This window comes from Cannabis sativa, chromosome 1, assembly GCF_029168945.1.
Source record: "Cannabis sativa cultivar Pink pepper isolate KNU-18-1 chromosome 1, ASM2916894v1, whole genome shotgun sequence".
In the NCBI taxonomy this organism is placed as follows: domain Eukaryota; kingdom Viridiplantae; phylum Streptophyta; class Magnoliopsida; order Rosales; family Cannabaceae; genus Cannabis; species Cannabis sativa.
Genome location: NC_083601.1, coordinates 57433557 through 57448847, shown reverse-complemented (window position 1 = coordinate 57448847; position 15291 = coordinate 57433557). Strand labels below are relative to the sequence as shown.

The 15291-nt window shown below is 38.4% G+C and overlaps 2 pseudogenes; both read right to left on the bottom strand.

Annotated features, from left to right (window-relative positions):
* Positions 1–6306: 6306 nt before the first annotated feature.
* Positions 6307–8964, bottom strand: LOC115705845 (cyclase-associated protein 1-like; annotated as a pseudogene).
* Positions 8965–9018: 54 nt separating this feature from the next.
* LOC133033646 (amino acid transporter AVT6C-like) lies at positions 9019–11054 on the bottom strand (annotated as a pseudogene).
* Between the last annotated feature and the right edge of the window lie 4237 nt (positions 11055–15291).

Here is a 15291-nt window from a genome sequence, read left to right as displayed (position 1 = left end):
AACCTCTTGAATGCCTCCTCGCATTCATCCGACCATTCGAACTTTTGGCATTTCTTCAATATGTTGAAGAAGGGTATGCACTTGTCCGTGGACCGTGAGATAAAGCGGCTCAGTGCGGCTACCTTTCCGGTCAAGCTCTGCACGTCTTTGTGTTTCTTGGGGGATGGCATGTCCAGGAGAGCTTGGATTTTCTCCGGGTTTGCTTCGATCCACCTTTGGCTGACTATGAAGCCCAAGAATTTTCCCGACTTGACCCCGAAGGTGCACTTTTTCGGGTTGAGCTTCATAGCGTATCTCCGGACGACTTCGAAACATTCTTCTAAGTCGCTTGCATGGCTGTTACACGCTTTGGATTTGACGAGCATGTCGTCCACATATACCTCCATGTTCCGTCCCAGGAGGCTTTTAAACATCCGGTTAACCATTCTTTGGTAAGTTGCTCCGGCGATTTTCAGTCCGAAAGGCATGACTAGGTAGCCGGTATACCCCTTATCGGTCCGAAGCTAGTGCACTCTGAGCATTGTATGCATTTTTATTTGGTGTCTACCATTTGGTCGATCACAGGTAGCGGGAAGCGATCCTTTGGGAAAGCTTTGTTTAGATCTGTGAAATCTATACAAACACGCCAAGTCCCGTTCGGCTTGGGCACCGGGGCCAGGATTGGCCGGCCATTCGGATAGTACACGTCGCGGATCATGCCACTGGTCAAAAGTTTGTCCACCTCTTTCTCCAAGGCTTCGGCTTTCACCGAGTCGAGCGGACGTCTCCTTCGCTGTACAGGGGGCATGTCCGGGTTGACATTGAGTACATGGGTGATGACATGAGGGCTGATGCCGGTCATGTCTTCTTGGCGCCATGCAAAGATGTCGATGGCGCCCTTCAGTGTTTTTATTATTTTATCCTTTTCCTCCGGATCTAGGCTCTTCCCTATCCGGAGTACTTTGGTGGAGTCGTCGTCGCACCCGGTATTTCTTCGACGTCCTCCATTGGTTCCACGACCCTTTCGGATCCTATGCGAGGATCCAACTCATCCTCTTCAGCCTTCTCTATCTCAGGGGACCCCCGGACCATGAGTACTGGTAAGTGGGTGGCAACATTGTAACACTGCCTGACTTCTCCTTGGTTTCCCCTCACAGTTCCGACTCCGGCTTCCTGGGTAGGGAATTTCAAGCACAGGTTTCGGATTGAAGTAATCGCACCAAAGTCCACTAGGGCCGGTCGGCCTAGGATTGCGTTGTAGGCTGTTGGACAGTCTACCACCACGAAGGTGCAATACTTAAATGTGCTTTGGGGGGTATCCGGGCACAGGGTAACCGGGAGCCTTACTTTTCCCATTGGGATTAGCGTTGTCCCGTTAAACCCCGTGAGCTGTGACCCACTAGGCGAGAGGTCCCGGTCGGTCAACCCTATCGCAGTGAAGGCTTCTTTGAAGAGAAAGTTCACGGAACTCCCATTGTCAATCAAGACCCTTGCCACCACTTTATTTGCGATGGGGGTCTCAATGACCAGCGGGTCGTGATGAGGGAAACGCACCGTCTTGGCGTCTTCTTCCGTGAACGTTATGGGTTGGTCCATTAGCCGAGGCCTTTGAGCTGGGAGTTGAGTAACCTCCCACACCTCACTGTGTTTCGCGGCCTCGGCATATCGTTTTCGCTCCTTGCGAGTGTTTCCTCCGATATGGGGACCTCTGGAGATCATGGCTACCCGTCCATTAGGCCGGGGCGGTAGCCCGGGAATATGCTGGGTGTCACTGCGGGAGCGGTGGAGGCAATACTCTGCTGTACCCCACTGGCGTTCCCGGAGGCATACCCCCGGCCACCTGCCCTGGATTAAGGTGGGGCAACCTATTTTTGATCCACTCATAGAGGTGGCCCAAGCGGATCAGATTTTCAATCTCGTCTTTGAGATTCTTACACTCATTGGTGCTATGACCAATGTCGTTGTGGTACTCGCATCTTTTACTCGGATCTCTCCGGGAGCTATCTTTGTACAATGGTTGTGGTCTCCGGTAGTGCGTATTTTGCCTAGTGGCAAAGTATACACGTTCCTGGGAGTCCGTGAGCTCTGTGTACTGAGTATATTGGGGTGTGTACCCCTTCTTTTGGCGCTTCTCTCCCGTTCGGGTGCTGCCCTTGGAGGACCTTTTGCTCCTCGACCCCTGGGTAGGGCCGGTTAAGCTAACAGTTGGGGCCGCCTGTGAAGGAGCTCGTCCATTCACCCGGACGGGTTGCCGTAATGGGAAGATGCTGGTGCCAAAGCTTGGCCCTGGCTGTACCCGGGAGTAGCAGAGAATTGTATGCCACTCACTTGTGGAGTTGCGGTCGGGGCAGTGCCCGAGGGCGGCACTCCGGGCATGTACCCTGCTATCCCGGTGGGATAGTAGCCTCCGTAAGCCACGATCTGGGCTTCTTCGAGGTTAATATATTTTTGGACCCTCTTCTGAAAGTCCTGGAGGCTAGCAGCACCTTCTTGCTGCAACTCATTCCAGAAGGGAGTTCCAGTACGGATTCCTGCTTGGAGAAGTGCAAGCTGTTGTCCGTCATCAACCTTCTTGGTCTTCGAGGCCTCTTCCCGAAACATCTTAATGTAATTCTTCAAGGTCTCGGTAGGCAGTTGCTTGATGTTTGTCAAGGCACTAACCTCCAAATAACCTTTCTGGCGGCGACAAACTGTCTCCGGAAGTTGGTTTGGAGTTTGTTCCAACAACCCACGGATCCTGGTTCCAGCTTTTTGAACCATTCCTCCGCTGATCCGCTCAGAGTGAGGGGGAAGCACAGGCATTTGGCGTCATTGCCGACCCGCATGACTGTCATGACACGGTTGAACCGTGACAGGTGGTCACTGGGGTCGGAGTTCCCGGTATATGCCGCCATTTCAGGCATCTTAAAATTTTTAGGGAGCTCCGCCTCCAGGATATGCTTGGCACATGGCTCCCGATCCTCGCTGTCCGAGTCGGAGTCGTCTCCCTTCTGCCTCCGGGAGACTCGAGCAATGTCTTTTCGAAGTATGGCAAGTTCTGCCATAATTCCTTCGTTTAACGTACCCGAGGAGACCACGGGCCTGTATCTTTTTTGGTCAAGGTGATCCCGGAGGTCACCTTGATTCCCATTGATTTGATTTCTCAGATCAATGGGAGGACACCTCTGCCCTCTCCTTCCTCTACCCCCTGGTTCCTGGTGCACGGAAACGCTTTTCCGGTCCCCTCGATCCTGAGGGCCAAGACTCCCTCTTTGGGGCTTGCCCCTCTGCGGACCTTTCCCTTTAGGGAAATCTGAGCGGACCTTTCGCGGATCCTGTACCTTTTTCTTTCGCCCAGGGGTAGAAGTAGGGTTTTTTGTTTGATTTTCCTCAGCAGGGTGCCTTATAGGGCTAGGTTCCCTAGGCTTTTGCTGCTGGGAATTAGGCGAGGACGCCGCTGGCTCTCCGTCGAGCCCAGCGGCCATTGCCTTGGGGTGCACGTGAATGCCAGCTGCCTCCATGGCTTTTTGCATAGCTAGCATCACTTCCTGCATTTTTTGATTTTGCGCTTTCTGAGCTTCGATCTCAGCTTCATGATCGATAGCTTTTTGTCTAAGGAGCACCAACTCCGAGTAACTTCCTCCGTCGTAGGCATACTCGTCGAGGTTTTCCTCGTAGTTCTCGTCAGGAACTATTTCTTCTTCTTCTTCCTCGAACTCCTCTGCCGCTCTTGAGGCTACATCTTCCTCATTTGGATCTTGAGCATCTTCCAGAGGACGAGGGTGACGTGTACTTCTTGTCTCCACCATTGTTGTGAAGTCAAATGCTTGTTATGCAGCAGCTTTCCTCAGCTCTCAATGAAAGCACCAAAATGTTGACCGAGATTTTCGGCAACTATTAGAATATGATTATATTAAAGAGCTGTAAGAAAGTGAGATGAAGATTTTTTACGTGGTTGGGGCGTTAATGAGCCTTAGTCCACGAGTCTTTGTTATTAATGGATGTATTTAATACAGATTCCACACTTGAGAGAATGTTTTTCTCCTAAATACAGAGAATGTTCTTGGTGAGTATTTTCTCTTCTTGCTCTTATGCAACCCAAGATTCTCGACCCCATTAAATGAGCTTTGAAGGGGTATTTATAGTGTTTTTGGTGGGGTAATCCCTAGAATTGTTCTTACACATGTATCTGTAAGTATCCATAAAGTTGGGTATTTCCAATGAATATACCATGGGTGATGCATGGTCAAATCCCTAGGTGCTGTAGGGTTTTTATGAGGAATGTCCTTTTTGCCTTGTGATTGACGTGACTCTTCGCAGAGTAGCCGTCGCTAGACTTAAATGATCATTACTGTAGCGCTGCTGGTTGGGGGTTGTGCCGTCAGACTTTATTGCGTGTTACAGTCCCAACACGCTTCCTCCCATGCGGCATTAAATGCGACTTGATTACTCAGGAGAGGCCTGACACATCCCGGAGAGGCTTCATGCTATACGAGCTTCCGGGAGTACCTTGTATTCCGGGTGTCCCCTCCGGGACCTATGCCCATGGCGCTTTCCTTGTGGCGTACAAAGACTTATTAAATATTTACAAGTTATCTGATCCACGTGTCCCATTTCGACTGGTCCACGTATTTTGGGCGAATTCAGGGGCAACAATAGATATTTGAACTGAAAAGATAAAAAATATTATTCAATTTAGCTACTGCCTAAAAACCTGAAAAGTAGTTAAGTATTATATAGCTACATCCTTTTTGAATTTTTGAAGAGTTTTCATCGGTCTAGCCTAGCAACAAGAAAACGGCGTCAGCGAATGACCGCTTCAAACATCCATGGCAGTCTCAAGGTAAATTGATCCTCATTTTCGCATGTCTCTCAATCCTCTTCTCTCCTATAATATTGATTCTTTTGGTGTTGATTTGTTTATTCTTGCCCTTAAGTCAGAGAAGAAGCTAATGTTTCTTTGAAAAAGCTAAAAGGGATGCTCTTTGAAGATGTAAAATATTTCAAAAAACTAAAAGGGAAATTTTCCATGTAAGTTTCCTACTTGTTGGGTTATGTTTCTTAAATCAAGGTTGTCACGTTCAATCAAAAGTTGGGCGCTGTTTGAAGAAACTCTTCACGATCTCATCAATTGATCGTAATTGCCCTCCGGTAAGAAAAAAAATGATTGTTAGGTGACATTGAGAACACCTAATTTTGTCGTGGTTGAAGAAAGTAGTTTTTGAGAATGTTTATAATCAAACAAGTGTCTAATTAGTAGGTGGAAATTATCCCTTTTATCATTGCTGGTGATCCTGATCTTGAGGCCATGGGAAAAGCTTTGAAGGTTCTTGATTAGTGTGGATCTTATATATTTGAATTGGGTGTCCCTTACTCTGATCCTTTGTACAATGATGATCTTGTTATACATGTTGGTTAAATCTTGTCTTGTATAGTGTGTACTATCGTTAATTTTCCATGATATGTTATATTGATATTGGTCTAATTATTAGTTCATTGTTTCTTTAATTTTCTTACTTATGTTTATGTTTCTTACTTATGCTTATTGTGGGAGGCCGTAATGTAACGTGGGTTCAAGGCCATTGTTTCTAGTTTACATACATTTGATGTTTGAATGAATTAATGACAGCAGTTGACCATGGAATGAACGAAAATCTAAAATAAAACTAAACTTACTTGCAAGACCGTAACATCTATCTAGTACAAATATATATTTCAAAACTTAATAGATCAAATGTATATTTTATTTTTGCATTTAATTTTTTTTACATATAATGTAAAAAAAATTAAACATTTCTTTGTACATACAATTATTTTTCTTCATTTGATTTGTTATTTTTCTTTTATTCATTTTATTCGTTGTTGAAGACATAAAACAATAATAATTTATTTTACTTTGTTGTTAGTTATATAAAATATATTTTTTTGATAGATATTAAATAATTTAATATTAAAAAGTAACTAATCCAAAATAATCGATCTAATATGTATTGAATTGAATTTTAGCTATTGTGTGGATTGAATTAGATCTAAAATATGAAATCTGCACTTAGTGCGATTCGAATACACTATGAGCAAAATAATGCAGATTAGATTGGATGAAGAACGCCAAAGTACATGCATTTCCTCAAATTGGGATAATGAGCTAAAATATTTAACCCTTGAATAGTAAAAGCAAAAGAATTCACTACATGCATTCCTAATCTACGTAACATAAAGCAAAAGAATTCCAAGCAGTCTCCAACCCTTGAAAATGTAACCACAAAGACATAAACATGAACAAGATACTGTCAAATTATTACACTCAAAACCATATTCTTAAATATATTTTGGCAAAACGCGCATCACTTCAAAACAAATAACAGCTTCAAAACCATTACTTTCATCTTCAAAATACTCAAATACAAGTACAAAATCGATATAAATAAATAAAAAATAAGATAATAAGAAAAATTATACAGCAGAACATTACAAGAACATACATATGCTCTTTTCTTTACAGCTTGATAGCTGTTACAGATCTCACTCAGAAAACTCAACAGAAAAAAAACGGTTCCCAAGGTTTATCAAACTCATAAGGTTGCCATAACGTATTAAAGAAAGAACAGAAGACTAGAATCGCAACCACAGCCCAAATGATCAATGACAAGGAATAATATTAGAGAACAACAGTATACGCAATCGGCAACTGAAATAAGTATTAACTACCCTCCAGAGTGGGAAACAGGAGTAGTCTCAAAGTGACCATCCTTAAATAGATAAGCCATGTGATAGAAGCTAGCCATGGATAAGATTCAGCCCAAAAGGCATTCCAGTTCCTGGTAAAGATGTATAGGCAGTATTCAAGAATGTCAAGTAACAGAAAAGCATCAGGTTCATATATTCTAGAATCAAAGAGAATATTCAAGTTATGCACTATAGGATACCTCTACAAAATCCATCAAGTAGTCAAAAACAAGATATTAGAATGTCATACAAAACAAGAAACATACCCAATCACCGTCCAGCTCAGAATTGATCTCACTTGACTTGGCAGTTGTTATTGATAACCCCAAGAGAATCTTTGCTTAGATTAATTGGCAGCCTTCTGTATTGTGAACTGAAATTGTTGGAGCTGATCCGTACAGAGCATAAATACATATAAATAAGAAAATGCATTTATTAACATTTTAGGAATATACTTGCAACTGATTCTCAACATAATATAAGGCCTCTGGACCAAACCTTGTGAATCATAACGTTTAAAAGCACAAAAGGTCCAAATTCAACCATTAAATCATTAAGTTAGTTGAGGGAAAGATAAATAGATAACTGACATTGCACCTCCACCCCATTGCAGTTTACAATCTCAAAAGCATTATAGGAAAAAAAGCATTGATGAGCATGAATTCCACATCACAACAGATTGTTTCTGCCACAAAAGATATTCTACTTACCCTAAATACAACTCCCATCTTAGTACATTTGTCAACAGTGATGTTATTTACTTTACCTGAAAATGAGAAATTATGATAAACTAAATGCGACTTCTCATGTAAGACAGAAACTATAAACCGTGTAAATACACATAAATTACCTTGAAACCTTCAAAATAGAGTCTTTTCATCCAAAAATATGCACAGATTGTTTTGAATCACAATTATCAATCACTAAGCTTTTCTTTCCAATTTGATTCTCAACAACCCACCTACAAAATAAACATCCATTTGAAAACATCATAAACTGGCACAATCCCTATACAAAATAAATCACCATGTAGATGTAATAATACTCACTTATGACCCATTTCAAGTTCTAGTTTTGAGGCCCTGCCTTAAAAAATGAAGGTGCACTGGTGCGAGTCTCTTTTTCACCAGAACCAACAACACCAGTTCTTCCTGCACAGTTCTTCATCTTCATATCATCAGTAACCTTTCTCAAACCTACAAACAAATAGCAATCAGGCCAATACATTCCTAAAGCAAACTTAATAGATAAAACCAAAGGAAAGAGGCAAAAAAAACATAACAAAAAAGAAAATTACCAAACGTCACAGGCTTCCCAGAATTAATTTCTTGGAAGACAGCAGACATCCCTTGCTTACAACCTGTTGATGATGATGAATGAGAAGATTCAGATGTAAAAAAAGATGCTGGCAGAGAGGAGGAGGCGCAGGAGCACTGGGTCTAGGAGCTTTTGACGAAGCAGCAGTGACTGCTTTCCCAGTAGAACTCCAAACTTGACCCAAAGAATAATTACTTTTAACATAGTCCCTCAAACAAGGTAAATAAAGCTCCAGGGCTTTGGCGCATTCTACATGGTTTGGGTATTTGCTTTTGTACTCTACAAGAATCTGAATTAGAAATGCCATGTTCATGTATAGTCACAAAACTCTATTGTCATTGATGAAGCACTACACATTTTTTTTCTTTTTCTTTTGAAGTATTTAGTACACAGATTACTACCCAAATAACGAAGAGGTCCTAGGTGCAAACATGAGACCTCTACCTTACCCCTACCCTCCCTCACTACCCAGCTAGCCTCAGTGGTATAATGAAGACTATACATGAAAAATGTCATGTGTCACAAATGCTCAAAGTGGTTCTGCATTTAATTTGAGATAGGATTTTTTTTCAATTCATCTCTAAAACATTACCAAAGATCAAAGTAGATGTGCAGTTTCAGACTGATCAAACAACTTAGGAAATAGCTGTGATAACCCACAATATGCTTCACATATGTGCTCTCTACAATGGATAAAATTAATTAAATCAATTCAGCAATCGAGTTAATGTGTGAAGCCTAGGCGCTCCATCTCCAATTGAAGCTATTGCTAAATGGAGCCAGAAAAATATTAGGGAAGCTACCCCCAATGTGGCAGCTTGCTTTTGATTCCAACAAAGAGGTTTTTCCACGAAAAATTAAAAAAAAAAAAAAAAAAAAATCAACATTGTTATGGCACATTTTGGTGTTGCAAAGGATGGTGGATCTGTATTCTGTAAGTAAAATATAATACAATAAAAAGAACATAATTTCTTGTTTTTTTCAATCATAATTATCATTATAAACCTATTTGTACAATCAAATCAACTATTAAGTATTTTTTATCCTAATTATCGTTGAAAAAGAAGGAGATAAAAGCAATGTTCGTACTTGATACAACAACAACAACAGAATTAACAATCATTCAATCAACCAATATATATGAAAAAGAAAATACTATGACTTTTCTCCATCTCCAAGCAGATTATATATATTTGTGGAAATGGCAATTATGCTTGTTACTACTGCCAAGACTATCATTATTGTTGCCATGATTTTGTCCTTTCTTGTGGACACACCATTAACATTCCTGTAAAATGATTCGAAATCAAAACAACACCAACAAAATAACTTGAACATAAAAATGAGCATAATGTCATTCCAAACAAAGAGTGGGTGAAAAGAAACGATAACAAACCTTACAGCAATAGCACCAGGAAAGATAAAGCCAAGGCAAACTGCAGATGTTGACCCCACAAACTGAAAGAGATACCAAATGTTTGGGAAGGCTATGGCTGCTAAGTATGAAAAGACCAAAAGAGATATTGTGAGAACCAAAAATCTTTTGGTGTCTGAGGCCAAAAGGGATTCCTTGGGGAAGAGAAATTCATCTATATTTGCTCTTAATGGGAAGTTCAATAGAGGGAAAACCAGCATCAGATGGAGTGCGTAGCTCAGTCGAACCGCATCATTAAGCACTGCACCAGTTGCTGTAGCAGAGTTTCTATCGAAATTGACTAGTAAGTCTGGCATGATTGAATCTCCGAAGAGTAAGTAGCCAAATAGGCCGATGGCGAAGTAAACTGTTGCACAAAGAACTAATGCAATTCGGACAGCTAAGAGCATGTCTGATGGTTTGCTTAGCTCGACACCAATTGGATGAACTGTTCGAATTGGTCAGAAAGAATTAGCACAATAATTGCAACCAATATATGAACAAACATTTGGGGTGCTTCTTGCATGTTATTTACCATTAAAATGAAAAGTGAAAGCTGCTACAATGATGGGGACGGCAGTGAAAAGGTCAAAGAAGGATGTGTGTTCGTCTAGATGAGGTATTAGTTTTGGATCCTTGGTTTTGCCTTGGACAAGTGCAATTATTGCCATCACAGTACATATGCCAACAAAAACCAAGGCAAGAAGCACTGACACGAATGAACTGAACTTCAACAATTCTGACAAAAATAGCCATAACCCAGATGAAAAAGTCAGCAAATTCAGGCAAAAACTTCTGAAGCATAACCCAATTCAACTTTATTCAATATGAAGTAACAGAGCAAAATTGCAGTACGTTTGACTGACCTACACGCCTTAGCAAAACCAATGGAAGCATAACGAAAACGACAATGACTAAGATGGAAAATTCGCGAGAGTTCCACCAATGGATGCCAAACCATTCTCGCAAAACTCCCAAGTGTACAGTTCCTCCAGATTGACTTCCCGAGAGTACATCCCCTGCAATTAAAAATGCAAAAGCATTCATTAACAACACGATTACCACAAAATCTATCCACATATATTAAATCTGTGATCGTCATGTGATTTTGCTCATAGAAATCAAATTAAGGGTTGAGCTACTACAATTTCTGATAAATGGTATCGCAGTAAGCATAAAGACTTGAAACGAAACTAAACAAATCCTAAATCAGAACAGACCAACTTTCTAGTACTCATAAGCTTTGTCAATTGAAGCATACCGATAATGATGAGGTAAATTATTAAACACCCGAGATTAGTCACCATGACACAAACTTGGGTAGCCACCGAACCGAGTCGGCCAAATGACTCGTTCATGACTCCAGCATAGGTAATGGATTCGCCGGACTGCGTAAACCTCACCAAGAACTCCACTGATACTTCAGCTAATAGACCGACAATGACAATAAGCGTAAAAGCAGGTATTACTCCGACAACATTAAGAGTTGCCGGAATCGACATGATCCCAGCACCGATTATGGTTGTGGCGATGTTGAACACAGCACCAGATATAGACGCATGATTCGCCCCTGCGTTTGCTGTTTCGGAAGTAGCGGAGCTTGTGGTTCAATGGCCGGCGACATCCTCCCGAGTCCAATTATTTTCCCTTATTATAAACTTAATGCTTTTTAGTCCATATTCTCCCTCTATATATAATGGATGGCCCAGCTTTGGGGCAGTTTAGTTTACCAAGATGTCCATTGACGTGCATAAGTATTAAGCTTGTTCCTGTGAGGGTAAAATGGGGAGAGTAGGGTTAAGGTCAAAAGAAAGTGCCTTATCGGTTTAAAAATCTTTGTCATCTACAGCCCTGATACGCTATACATACAAACAGTTAGCAATTACACTTGAAACTATTTATAATGTTTGACCATATATTCAGATTGCCAGTCATAAATATAAAATATTATTATTTAAAATAAGAAAAAAAAGATGAATTAAAGGGAACGTGTACATCCATATCGTGCACGCAAACTAAAACTAATATCATTTTTGGCACTAAACAAACAATTTCTATCAACCAAAAATGGCAAATGAGAGTGGCCCTTAAGACTATTTATATATTTAATTTTCGAGTCGGAACTTTGTATTTTTATGGTATAAAACCTGTTTTTAGTGTAACATTTCACATAAATCAAACTTAGAGATGGGACTTTAACCCACCGTCCCTCTTCATGAGTTCATGGTACATTCTTTTTTTGCTTTTATGAGAAGAAACTCAATGGGGAAAAGAATAATAATTAACAGTCAAGCGCAAGCATCAGTGTCTTGTATAATATGGTAAGCTTGCCAATGGGGCAGAGGGCAGGGGGCAGGGAGATATGGTGGTTGGATGGAGATGTGTGCTTATCCAAAATTTTAGATATTTTCTTATTTTTTACAAGAAAAAAACATACTTGTTTATTATTTTAAATAAGATATTTTTTCATTATTATTAATTTATTGTTGAGAGAAGCAGTTAAAATCTGAATTATTGTGTCTCAATCTCTATATCACTGTTCTGTAACTTTTTTTTTTTTCTTTGATTAAAACTTGCCTTCATTGAAAACGAAAAAGAAAACTAACGAGTCAGATGTCTCCCACAACAGGGGGTGACTCCCTAAAACCAGAGATGTTTGGCACAACCGATTCTCTCTGGCTTGTGAGGCCAGGAAATCCGCCAAACTATTCAAATTACGGGAAATAAAAAAAAAAAAAAAAAAACACAGCAGAACTAAACTTAGAGGCAAGTAACACAAACACTTTATGAAAACTCGGTACGACTCCCATGTTGGGTTTTGTGCCCTAAATAAAACCTATTTCAATATAATCAGATTTACTTATTAATAAAGATCAGAAATAACATTTTATGTTGCATGGTTCACATGATTTATTTCATGATTATATATATAACGTATGAATTCTATTTAAGTCCAGAACATATGAATTTGTTAAAGATTATAGTGTTGTCAGCACAGTGGAATATAATCTTAATTATATGTTCGAAAGTTTATTCCCTGATTTGTCAGTTCACTGGATTTAGACTGACATGATAATCAGCGATAGGTATTCTTTCACCTTGGATAAGTGTTATGTCCTTTCCAGGGTATTGGCAAAGTTTACCAGTATCGGATGTATGGAGTATACATCAGAAGGGGCCGATATTGAACTTTGATTAGATATATTAAAATTTATCGTAATATCTATCCAATTCAATATCACTTGTTGATCTTAGATCAAATGATCTTAATCCTGATATGATTAGGTTCGATCTCAAGAGTATTATACATGTTCTTTGATTTGTTAGTTAAGCCTACTTTTGGGTCAGGGTGATATGTATATTTTGGGAACATGATAGTATAATTGAGTGGGAGCGCTACTTAAATATGGAGTCTATAACTTCTATAGGAATTTAGAAGTGAAAAGATGATATCCTTCGAGCTTGGCTAAATAGAGATAAATGGTGGAGATCTCATTTCACTTTGCTGAAATATCATTTATACGGAGCTAAGTGTTTTAAGGATAAAATACATTGAAGGTGTAACGACAATTTAGTGCTTATTAAATGTAGATCATCTATTAGAGGGTCATTGATCATATTAGGATTATAACAACAGATAACTAATAGCGTATCTATATCGTGAAACATATAGAGCGTTCTATATGATTGAGAGTGCAATTCCAAGTTCTAAGTGTGGATTCAATAAGGAATTAATAAGTTAGGGAATTTACTTGGTAAATTCGGTTCGACTTATAGGAAGCTCGGTTTATACAGGCCCATGGTCCCCATACTAGTTGAGACCATACTGTTTGTAAGACTCAGTTAATTGATTTTGTTTAATCAATTATAATTATAAATTTAGACTATGTCTAGTTTATGAATTTTCACTAAGCAAGGGCGAAATTGTAAAGAAAAGAGATTCTAGGTTTATTTATTGATTAAGCAACTTTATATGTCTAAATTAATAAATATATTAAATAACAATATTATTTAATAATTATTTTTTAGTTATTAAATAATTAGAATTGGCATTTAAATGGTTAAATTGGAAAATTGGCCTTTTTGAGAAAATGAGATTGAAAAATGACAAAATGGGAAAGTTGCAAAGTGAGGCCCAATTTCCTTATATGGCCGGCCACTATGCAAGCCTTTTACCATTTATTTTTCTATTATTTTAATGCCATACAATTCTAACCTAAACCTAGTTGGCATTCTATAAATAGAAAGTGTTGGCTTCATGAAACGGTGACTTGCATATTGTTTCTTTCAGAGAAAAGCCATAGCTGCCCCTCTCTTCTCTTTTCTTCTCTTCAATTTCGAAATAGCCTTGAGTGAATGAGTAGTGCCCACACACATCAAGTGGTATCTCAATCATAGTGTGTAAGACTGTGAAGAATCCAAACAACAAGAAGGAGAATCAGCACCAAAGGAAGGAGAGAAAGAGATCCAGGTTCAGATCTTGATGATGCTCTGCTACAGAAAGGAATCAAGGGCTAGAGATCTGAACGGAAGGAGTCATTATATTCTGCTGCACCCAATGTATGGTTTCCTAAACTTTATATGTGTTTATTTCATTGTTTTAGAATTCATATTAGGATGTTAATGAAACATACATGGTAGTAAATCTAGATCCTGGTAAAATATTTCCAACAATTGGCACCAGAGCCATGGTAATGATTTACTTTCATTAAATATGAATTAAAATGATGATATATATTGATCTGGATGGTTTCATGTTGATCTGTGTGTTATATGATGATTGATTGATGCTTGTGAAATTTTATGAAAAATAATTGAATTTTCATTTCTGGAATTATTTTTATTGGATAGTTTGGAAAAAATTAAGCAATTTAATTTTTTACAGAACTTAATTTCGATTTTATTTGAATTAGTTATAATTTTTTGAAGTTTTGAAAAAATCGGGGGTGGTGACACACCCTTGTGCGCGTGGCTGGCTTCTGGCAGCACCCTTTGTGCGCCCAAGCAGCCCCTTGCGCCCAAGGATGTGCACCTGGATGGTGTGCTTTGCATACCGTCCGTACACCTCAAAGTTTTTTCGTTTTTCTTCGATTTTTCATGCTATTTCATGAAATTAACTTCCGATTTTTTGTGTAGTTTTGTATTTTGATTTTTACTTTTCATATTTCAAATCTAAAATTATCAGAAATAAATTAATTTGATTTTTTTTAAAAAAAAAATTAATTTTAGATATTAGTGTAATTTGAATTTGAAAATAGGTAAAAATCTATTTTTGCTTACTTCTTTTCTTATTTTTTAAAATTTGATTATTTTATCATATTTTTAAATCTAAGGTCACATATTAAATTCCTTTTATAAAATATTCTATTTTAAGTAATTTGACCTTATTTAGATTTAAAATAAGATTACTATAATCATGGTATTTTAAAAGGAAATAAGATATTTTTGCTAACTTTTAAATTTTGTTATTTTTACTTAAATTAAATTATAAAATCAGAAAAGGGTATGTATTTATCATTTTATTTTATTGAATATTTAATTTATAAAATAACATGAAAATTTAAAAGGTGGTTAGCAATTTTTTGAAATGATATTTAGGTTAGTAGAAACCTAATTTTTTCAAAAATTGTAGGTTTAATTTTAAATATTATTTTATTTTACTTAAAACTGAAAATATTTTTTATTTATTTTTTATTTTCGAAATTAATATTTTAAATTAAATAAATCCTACATCCAACTATCCAATCTAACTTGTTGCAGGAGTATGTGTTTTAGATTGTTTGTAAGTTTTTTTCAAAACCTATTATTGCTTGATCTAAATTGCCATGGTTAACTTGTTGACAGATCCAATAATCTGATTTTAACCCATGGTTCAA